The sequence below is a fragment of the Theropithecus gelada genome, chromosome 5 (genome assembly GCF_003255815.1).
Source record: "Theropithecus gelada isolate Dixy chromosome 5, Tgel_1.0, whole genome shotgun sequence".
NCBI lineage: Eukaryota > Metazoa > Chordata > Mammalia > Primates > Cercopithecidae > Theropithecus > Theropithecus gelada.
The window spans coordinates 105,393,665-105,405,347 of record NC_037672.1 but is presented as its reverse complement, the minus strand read 5'-3'; positions in this window follow the sequence as shown (position 1 = coordinate 105,405,347).

The following is an 11,683-nucleotide window of genomic DNA, read 5'->3' as shown; positions in this document are numbered from 1 at the left end:
TGGTTTTAATCTAGACTCTGACATTGTGATCTTTAAAAAGTCAATTGTAATCTTTAAAAAGTCACTTTAATTCTGTGGACCACAGTGAACTCAACCACAATTTGCAGTTCATCTGTACCCTCAGGACTCAGAAATCTCCTAGTACATAGTAAGTGTTATCAAGTATTTGTTGAAGGAGAAAAATAAAGACACTGATTTAATAGTCTCTCAAATCTGTTCTAACTTTCTAGTGCCGGACTGTCCAATATAACAGCTACAAGGTACGTGAGGCTACTTAAGTTTGAATTTAAATTTATTAAAATTTAAAATTCAGTTCCTCAGTCACACTAGCTACCTTTCAAGTACTCAATAGCCACATGTGGCTTATGGCTACTGTACTGGACAGTGCAAAATTATGGAACATTTCATCATTGCAGTCAGTTTTGCTGGACAGGAGTGCTCTCAGACATAACTGGGGAGAAAGGCAACACACTGTACCCTCCTATAGACATGGCTCTCTATTCTACGAAACTTCATGAAAGGTTTACAGAGGGAACACGAGGGACTCAAGCAGAAATTAAGCATTCCCTTAGAGAGCCAGTCTGTTTCTCTGCATGTTAAAGTACTGCTTCTCAGGATAGTCTTTTCAACAAATTGTGCTAAACAACTGGACTTCCACATGTGCAAAAATGAATCTAGATACTAATTTATAAGATAACATAGGAGAAAATCTAAGTGACCTTAGGTTTGGCAATAGGTTGTTAGATGTAACACCAAAAGCATGAAAGAAAGAAAAAATTGATAAGTTGGACTCCATTAAAATTAAAAACTTCTACTCTAAGAAAGACACTGTTAAGAAAGAGACAAGTCATAGACCAGGAGAAAGTATTTGCAAAACACATATCTGATAAAAGACATATTCAAAATGTAAACAGAGCTCCCAAAACTCAACAAGAAAGATAACCTAATTAAAAGGTGGGCAAAATATCTGAACAGATGCCTCATCAAAGAAGACATATAGATGACAAAAAATTATATGAAAAGATGCTCAATATCATATGTGATTAGGGATTTGCAATTTAAAACAACAATGACCTACAACCATACACAACAGCTAAAATCCATACTAACACCACCAAATGCTGATGAGGATGTGAAGCAACAGGAACTCTCATTCATTGCTGGTGGGAATGCAAAATAATCCACCCATGTGGTAGATGGTAAGGCAGTTTCTTGTAAGACTAAACAGAGTCTTATCATGTGACAAGGAAATAGTACTCCTTGGTATTTACTCAAATTAATTGACAACTTCTGTCCCCACAAAAACCTGCACACAAATGTTTAAGCAACTTTATTCATAACTGCCAAAAACTGGAGACAACCAAGAGGTCCTTCAATAGGTGAATGAGTAAACAAACTATGGTATGTCATACAATGCAGTATTATTCAGTGCTAAAAAGAAATGAGCTATTTCAAACTACAAAGACATGAAGAAACATTATATGTAAATTGCTAAATGAAAGAAGCCAATCTGAAAAGGCTGTATACTGTATGATTCCAACTACATGAAATTCTAGAAAATGTAAAACTAGGGAGACGGTAAAGAAACCAGTGGTTGCCAGAGGTTGAGTGTTGGGGAGGAGTAAATAGGCAAAGCATAGATTTTTAGGGCAGTGAGACTACTCTGTATAGTAGTACAATGAGAGCTACATGTCATTATACATTTTTCAAAACCCATAGAATGTACGATATAAAAAGTGAACTCTAAACTATGGACTTTGGTTAATAATAATGTATCATATTGGCTCATTAATTGTACAAAGTGTACTACACTAATGTAGGAAACTGAGGGGTAGGGGTATAGCTTATGGGAACTCTGTACGTTCTGATTATTGTTTCTGTAAATCTGAAACTGCTTTTTAAGAAACACCTATTAATTTACCAAAAAAAAAGTCCTTCTCAGAATTAGCTATAAACTCTAGTAATATCTAAGACAACAATAATCTGTTTTCAAAAAGTAAAACAAGAAACACTCCAATTACATGATTTAAGATGCAAAGCAACACCCAAACATTAGTGAAAAACAGCTTTCCCCACCCCTAGTTAGGTCCTTTAAGAATAATGACAATTTGCTCAAATACAATCACTGATCTAAATCTGCCTTATAATTCCAAAGCACTTAAGCCTTCTAAAAGTAGAAAGCATTCTAAATGCAGCTTAATGTTGATGAAACGACATTTGTGGTCAGGGCAGCATTCCATTTTGTGGCATAACATTTAGATCTGTAACTCCATCACTGCCTCCTATAGCTTTCCTATTCAACATACATATTCATGAAGGTGAAGCTTTATATAACAAATGACAGGACATGCCTTATCCCTCCTTCAGTGTGCAACACAAGCACATGTAGGGAAGCGTAGCACAAATCCTTAATGTGCATCTGCAAAATTATACCCTGATGAAACAATGCCTAAGAGATGCTTTACTTCCAAAATGACATCTTTCGGACATCCCTTTAGAACATACTTGTAGTCCAAGATTCACTTTAATAGTGCCCCTAATTAAAGAGTTCAGTAGCTGCTTGTCTCAAGGAACCATACTACAAGCCAGGTTTCTCTTTTGTAGAAACCTTTTCTCGAGGAGAGACACCTATCCTATACTTTCTTTGGCTTGTGAGTCCCATTAGGTTCACAGCAGTGAAGCACCCTTGGGGACCAGTTGATTGCTTTGAGAATGTTGGGGTACAAACCACACACAACAGAGGAAGGTGCAGAGCACATCTCACAATGCTCTTCTCAGTAACCCTGTTTTCACAAAATGGCCACACTCTCCTCTTCCTCCCTTTCAGATCACAAGCTCCTTTACTACTCCTGCAACATATCATGATCACTCTCTCTCTTCTTGAGTGTTTCCTGCTTCCAATTCCAAATCCAGACTGTTCTCAGAGCCTCGGAGAAGGAAGGTTCTGCTAACCCAGGCCTCAGATGCCTCTTGCAGGATGCTACAACATCATCTTCCTCATCCTGTGGCCCAAAAGACTCCATCTCTAAAGAGTTCTATAACTGGCTGCTCCCTGGCCTGGGGCATTCAGCCCAGCCTCTTGTCTCATTTTTCCTGATTAGTTCCCCTTCCTGGCTCAGCAAAACTGCTCTTGCATATATGGGCTCTGGCCTGCCCGTGACTTGAGGGGACAGGGAAGACGACTTCCAAGCCTCTTTCTAGGAGAGCTACAGTCATCTGTCACAGCTTGTATTAACTCTCTCCCCAGTTTAAGAGAGAACGAATGATCCAGTCTCCATTAGGAACTAAGGCAGATCAAAGGCTACACCAATTAGCACCTTAAAGACAATTCACCTGTATTTGACTGTACCTAGTTAAATCCTATTTACACATGAGCTCTTTGAAGAGATGGGCTGTCATTTCATTGGTTCATTTTAGAATCTAAAATTCAGTCTTATGAGAGTAGACTTTTTTTTTTTTTGAGACAAGATCTCATTCTGTCGCTCAGGCTGGAGAGCAGTGGTGCAATCACTGCTCACTGCAGCCTTGACCTTCTGAGCTCAGGTGGTCCTCCCACCTCAGACTCTCCAGTAGAGTAGCTGGGACCACAGGTGTGTGCCTCCATGCCTGACTAATTTCATTTTTATTTTTTGTACAGACGAGCTCTCCTTACATTGCCCAGGCTGGTCTCGAATTCCTGGGCTCACGTGATCCTTCAGCCTCAGCCTCCCAAAGTGCTGGGATTATAGGTGTGAGCCACCATGTCCATCCAACACTTTTTTTTTTTTTTAAACACCCCTAGCCACTTTAGTTACATGCCCACCCAACCTGGCCAAATGCAAGATGATTTTAAAAAGCAAATTTTTTTTTCTTTGGAGACAAGAGTCTCACTCTGTCACCCAGGCTGGAGTGGCCCAATCTCAGCTCACTGCAACTTCCGCCTCCCAGGTTCAAGTGATTCTCCTGCCTTAGCCTCCCAAGTACCTGGGACTATAGGTGCCCGCCTCCATGCCCATCTAACTTTTTTTGTAGTTTTAGTAGAGACTGGGTTTCACCATGTTAACTGGGCTAGTCTCGAACTCTTGACCTCATGATCTGCCCGTCTCAGCCTCCCAAAGTGCTGGGATTACAGGCGTGAACCACCGCGCCCAGCAAAAAGAGGTATTTTAATCACCTCTTGAAACCATTCTTGAAACACCTCTTGAAACTGCAGGTGGTGGTCTACTACCTGCAGACTACTCTTGCACTGTCTGCAGAATAGTGAGTCAATTAAAGCCTTTAAATAAATTAAATAAAATAAATAAATTACAGTTAACATGAAGCATATCTACAAATAAGATTCTACCATAAGACAGAAAACTGACTGCAGAAATAACAGCCAGGTCCCCAAAAATAATTTTCTGCCATTTTCAAAATTCCGTGTAAGTTTTATACTGTGAGTTTAAATAAAAACATCTCAATTTCAAACAACCTTTTGGTGTTTTCTGTGAATTACATCTAGAATTCAATGGGCTCTGCCTTGCTCCTGACTTGAGGGACAGGGAAGATGACATCCAAGCCTTCTTGGAACCTGGTTGGTCACACTGAATGCCCTTTATAACATAGCATTCTGTTGCACAATAAATTTACTCTTCAGTCCTAACCGAAAGGATGTGAGATCTTTGAGCCTTTTCAGGTGAAAGTACCCAGAGGATGGAGGTTGATCTGAGCAGTCCAAGACTCAGAGTTCCTTCTCCAATCTCTGTTGCCATGACACTCAGCTTATTTGGCTTCTCTTTGTTGACAAGCACATCCATGGCAATTCACAGCTGACACCACACATCTTCCACTACTTCTGCTTCCAAATTCCATTAAGAAACTATTAGGAACATTTGTGCTTTATAAACATTTAATAATTTGTTAAATTAGGGATAAGTTTAAAGTCTCAATCCACATTCTCTTTAGAATAAATCAGTTCTCATATAAATGAGTAAAAATGTTTTTGAGGGCAAATGATTCAAATTAAGCATTTTGTCAATATTTAAGTTGAAGGGATCAAAGGATTCTCAGAATGCCAGAATAACTAATTACTTGAATAAAAAAGTAAAGAGGAAGTTTTCATCAAAAAAAAAAAAAGTAAGTCTATACTCAACCCTAAGACTGTTTCACAAATGACATTTTAGTAGAAGGTTCAAGCACACCATTTAAAAACAAACCGAAGGCCTTGTTTTCTTTAGTGATGATGGCAAAGTTAGGGCCATCTCAAAGTAGGGGCTCATCTGCTTGCGCAAATGGGGCAAAGAGAACAGAAATGAAATGTAGCAACTAATACCATGTATTGTCTTTCTTTTGCCTTTCCTACTAAGCCATTTAGAAATAACTTTTACATATCACATCCTTTCTGGATGTAGTTTCATAATTTTCCTGCCCCTACTAAAGGGAATTTGCTTGTTAAGAAGGAAAATAGAACAAAAATATTAAAAGGGGGAAAAATCACTTGGATTACACCACAGGATTTAAAGAGTCGAAAAAAATTAAGATCTATCTGGCAGTAGTGGCTGATGAAATAAAAGGATGTAATACCTTTAAAATGTTGAAGTCTGTTCAACAGAATGAGCCCACCTCAAAAATTCTTTGAGGCACACATGGGAATTACAAGACAGGTCACTAAGTCGTGTACACCTTACTCTAGTTTCCATGACTGTCTACCAGACAACTAGAACTAATTTGATCTAAACGTCTCATTCACACACATCTTGATATAGTTTAGGTATCTGTCCCCTCCAAATCTCATGTTGAAATGTAATCCCCAGTGTTGGAGGTAGAACCTGGCGGATCCCTCATGAATTGGTTCAGCACCATCCCCTTGGTAATAAACAAGTTCTCACTCTGAGTTCACATGAAATCTGGTTCTTTAAAAGTGTGTGGCACCTCCCCCATCTCTCTCTTGCTCCCGCTCTAGCCATATGAGACGCCTGCTCCCCTTTACCTTCTGCCATGATTGTAAGCTTCCTGAGGCCCTCACCAGTAGCAGATGTTGGCATTACACTTCTTGTACTGTCTGCAGAATAGTGAGTCAATTAAAGCCTTTAAAAAAATTAAATAAATTTATTTATAGCAATGCAAGAACAGCCTACTACACACCTTAATACACAGACACAGATACAGAGAAGAAGATACAGACTACAGCTTTCTTACCTAATTTCAAGTATATTCCCTACTTTCTTCACAACCTAATATGTTTTACATGATTACCCCTAATAAGCCATCTAAGAACTTTCAAACTCTACTTCCAACATCTTTATTCCGCCTCTCCCAACCTCGTGGAATATTTTTAAAAAAATTTTTTAAAGGTCAGGTGTAGTGGCTTGTGCCTGTAAGTCCCAGCATTTTGAGAGGCCAAGGCAGGAGGATTGCTTGAGCCCAGGAGTTCAAGACCAGCCTGGGCGACAATGCAAGACTTTCTCTACAAAAAGACTGAAAAGCTTAGCTGGACATGATGGCATGCACGGTAGTCTCAGTTACTTGGGAGGCTGAGGTGGGAGGTGCAGTGAGCTGTGATTGCATCATGGTACTCCAGCCTAGGCAACATAGTGCGACCCTGTCTCTTTAAAAAAAAAAAAAAGGCCATAAGTATATACACCTACTATGCACCCACAAAAAAATAAAAAATTTTTTAAAAGTACCATGGTAGGTAGCATCTATTATTACAGCTTTCCCAACTAGTGTCGGTCTCTACCTCAAGGAACTTAAAGTCCAACTGAACATCCAAGAACAATTTCTGACTGCCTCAAAATAAGCCCTACTAATAGATGATGCATTCTCAACAAGGGCAAAGATTGGTGCTTGAAAGGTATATTTAAAAAATAAATAAATAAATAAATAAAATAAAAAAAGGTTTGTAGTCTTCCAAAGGCATTAAAATTTCACAGGGGAAAAAGAGTGGCTAGAAAAAACTTGTCTAAAAATGTGCCTTCAGGGGTCAATAATGAAAAAAAGATGGGGAAACTCTGCAGGAGGAACCCAGAAGGGCCTCATGTTTGCTAATAGTTGGTTAGATTACCCTGAACAAATTACTTAATGAGTCTGACCTTGATACACCACTAACTTCATAGAGTTTTGGTTTATGTTAACAACTACACATGGCCAGCACCTTCTCAACTTTAATATTCCTTCCTCAAAGGGGCCTTTTACTAATCACTCTCCAAAGTGGGTCTCTCTTCTTATTTTCCCAACATGCGTCCTCGTCCATAAGTTGTAATTATATACCGATTTCCTTGTTTTCATTGGATATCTCCCACAATAGGTGGTAGGCTCCATGACGGTAGGGACCACATCTGTTTTGCTTACAACAGTACACTCAGCCTGGCACAAAATAGGTGCTTGCTTGGCTATCACGAAGCTCTTCCCTTCACCAACCTTGATTCTGCTGACATGTTGAAGAGTGAAACAGGACTCTTTTCTAGAGATTAACCCTGAAAGGTGGCCTCCAATACTAGTAGTTTACTAACTCTTACTTACCTTTACAATCACTTCAAGATCCTGTTGACCCTAGAGCATAACCTGCCCAAAAATTTCTCCAGGATCTTTCATTAAATTATAAAAATTTTAGTATCATTTTCAGAGTTTTTACAATAATATACTTGATATTAAGAGGAAGGTGTTAGGGAAAGAATGTGAATACTTTTTAAATGCAAAATTGCATATCAACATGGAACTTTTTACCCCTCACTGTGTCCAAGTTTTAAAATATCTTTCCTTTTCTATTCACTCAAGTGGCTGTTAGTCTACCCTTGGGTATATCAATAACTGAGCTACTAATAGAGAGATGAGACTATGAACAGTCTAGGAGAAGAAATCTATTGTGAACATGAGGTGAAAATGTATATGGAGGAGGGAATCAAACTTGAGATACGATATTTTCAAATCACAACAGCTAATATTTGTACAACACTGACCACCCAAAAACAGCCCTCGCCCAGTTAGGAGGAGCCAAGTCAGGCACTATTACAGTACAGTGAATCTTAGTGAAAACATAACATGAGGAAATCAGAGCTCTATCAAGAAAAGCTCTTTTGACTCGCTTACAACAATAACAAGAAAATATATATCTTTCTGCAGTTTCAAGACATTGGGGCAAGATTCTATAAGTTTAGTTGAAAAAAGTGAAAAATCACATATGTATGTGCATATGTGTATAAAAGTTATGTGGATTAAAACAAGATATATGAAATACTTCATTCCTTCAGTTTTCTATTAAATGTAGTCTTTAATTAGGGTGACCATATAATTTAACATCCAAACCTGGCCAGTTTTGAGAGTCAAAGACAGCCTTACTAATGAATAAGTATACTAGGACAATAGTACACACCATGACTAGTGTGAACCAGGACACAGAATCACCTTAATTATTACAGAATAAAGGCCATGGGAAGCTGCAAGAGTTCATGAAATAGAAATCAGATGGAATAATATTAAAAAATGTGTCTCCCTCTAGTAAAGTTTTAAAAAGCTTTTAAAAAATAAATTTTAAAAGATCACTTCAAGAAAATATTCTGTCTATATGGGGAATTTATGTTCAAGGGACTTAAAGAATGAACAGCAAAGTATTAAAATAGAGTATTAATTTCAAATAAGATCAGAATCTTAAGTTAATATTTTCTTTAGTTAAGAAATTCAATCCCTTCTAAAAGCACAAGCAAATCCTATATAGCCATTTATATACCACAGTCTCTAGTAACATTATTTTTGTTACTAGGAAACATTTGCACAAAAACAAGATTTATAACCTCCTCTCGCTTCTACCCCTCCACCTAAAGGAATAATCCTCCATTAGCAATACACTTAATATCTCCACAGCAACTAGTATAATTGGGGTGTTGCAACAGGAGGATATGAAGTGGAAAACAAACTGATAGAAGTAGGAGAGAAGGGAAAAAAAACAATCACTTCCAGACAGCCCTGGTAGCAAAATAAATACCGGGGGAGGGGGGTGGTGGAGGGGGGAAGTTGCTAAAAAGAACCCTTTTGAAGTTGCCATAGTCAACTGCTACCAGGCAAATAGAACCCAAACTTTCTAGGTCTCTAAGCTACTTAAATGTGCAATGGAGCAAATGAAAGTTTCAAAAATGGTAAATTGTATGAAGTAAATTCAGAGATGTCTTCACCCAAAGAACTCAAGAGGTGGGGGAAAGATGGGGTTTCTGAAATGGGTAAGAAGGGGATTTCCACAGGTTTTCATATATGACTCCCAAGAAAGTACAGGGTACAAATGAAATGTCCAAGAAAGGAATGGAGCTAAGCAAGCCTTCAGAATCAATCACTGGCAATTGGCTTGGTGGTGGTGGAGGAAGAGTCAGAGAGGAGAGGGAGTGATGTAATTCTGGGCAAAGATATCCTCAGCCCAGGCAAGGCAGTGGCTACAGAAGGCAGGTGGTGCAGGAAGAGGTTAGCAGATTGACTGGAAAACAGGAAACCTGGGTTCTTCATTTGCTTCTGCCTAAGAGAACACAGTAGCAGATGATGTAAGCAAAAATACAGCATTCAAGAATATTCAAGTCACTAACTCAGCAAACATGTATGAAGTGGCATCATGCTAGGAAGTACTAAAAAAAAAAAAAAAGATAAACTCTGCTCAAGGAGCTCTGTCTAGAAGAAATACAATATAAACAGAAAACCAGATTATAATATGGTAGTGGAGTGACAAGGGCCTGCAAACTTTGAAACAAAAAGAAGACTGGTTTTGATACTATACTAGAGTTACACAAGATGCAACCATCAGGAGTAACCAGTGAAGGCTAACAAAACCCTCTGAATCATCTTTGTAACTTCCTGCAAATGCACAATTATTTCAAAAAAAATTTTTTACTATGTAACTTCAAAAAAAAAAAAAAAAGAAGAAGAAGAAGAAGAAGAAAAAGGCCTCTGGCCCACAGGGTAAAGTGGAAAAGAGAGAGAGCAGGAAAGTTTCCTGCAGGGGATGCTGGAGGTAATTCAGCTGTGCTTTGAATCACTTCTCTAAAAATGCTCAACAAGATCTCAAGTATCTTCCACATTGCTAAACCCAACGAACATTGTGTTCTCATCTTACTCAACTCTTCAAGAACTTACAAGAGAACTGATTACTCCACCCTGTCTTAAATATTTGGTTCCTGTGGCATCTGCGACACTGTTCTTTTGGTCCTCCTCACTGGTTACCCTATGGTCTCCTACTTCACCTATTAACTGTTATTTTTCAGGGCCTCTCTGCCTACAAAATATTCCCTGGTGATTCTAGACTTCCCATAACTTTACATATGACTTCTATACTGACACAACTCTGGCCCTGATCTCACCCCTGAATGCAGGTCTCTGCATCACAACTGGCTATTTGACATCTGTCACTATTGGGATGACTAATGGGCAACTCTAATCAACGGCTAAACTACAACTCTTTACCCACAAAAAAAAAAAAAAAAAACTAGGAGTCATGCTTAATTTTTTCTACTATTATGCCACATATTGTACCTGTAAGTCTCCAAAACTCTCAAACCCATCCATCATTCTCGATCTCCAACACCACCACTCTTCTCCAAGTTGCATCAATTCTCATATAGAATGCTCCCAATAGCCTCATAACTCTCCTTCCTTCTACTCTAACCCCCTCCTACTCCACTCTCTGCCGGCCCAGCAGCCAGAGGGATCTATTACAGATGTAAATCAGACCTCACTCTCCCTCTTATGTCACATCACAATGCCTTATCATGGCATTTGGAACAAGGCTCATACTCCTTACAAAGCCTGCAAGCCCTACCCAACTCGATCCCACCTGCCTTGCCACACCCATCTCTCACCTACTTCTGCTGCTCACAGGCTGCAGCAGATTGGCCTTCCTCCCATTCCTGTGTAAGCACACTCTTTCCCTCCACAGGTTGTACATGCTGTTCACTCTGCTGAGTCTTTCTCATCCTTCACATCTCAGTGTAAATCTGACCTCTTCTGACGAACCTTTCCTGACTGTCCTAGGGTAGGCCACTCCAGTCACTATTTCCTTCCAAGAACTAGTCCAAATCTCAGCTTATTCATTGGTATTACTTGCCTATCATCCTATCAATCCTGCTTTCCAACACCTTTTCCTCTCTCAACATATACAACCGATTTCCATTGGAGGAGAAACCTAGACTCCTGTTTACTGCTGAATCCCCAGAATCAAAAATGAGGTCTAGCACCTAGCAAGTGCAAAAAAAAAAAAAAAAAAAAAGTGTTAAATACATTAATCAATTTCCAAAGGAATGGAGGAGGGCTTGGGACTGTGTCTCAGCAATCTGTGTCATGTAGGTATTTGATTAAGTCAATATATTTATGAAATCCAAGGCAACCTATCCTGGGAGCTTGATGAATGCAGTGACTTCCCCAGTAGTCAGTGAATTTTCTGCTACGAAATCCTTCATCTGCACTGAGTTATTTTTCCTCCAGAGAACTGTACTCTACTCTCCCTTCCCTCCCCTGCCCATCCTCTCTCCCAGTCTCTCTACAATGCCTGGGTCTTCTTACATTCTAATCATATCTGTTCCTGGCCGCTGAGTATTTGATATCAAGTAATATTTTCTCTGATCGAGGTTTTACAGTGGCCTTGCTTCCCAAACTGTCACAATAAGCAACTGAGGAAGAGCACAAATTAGTAAACAACATTACACACAAAAACAAGGCAAGGATAGGGTAAAGACGATGGTGGACAAGAGGTAGA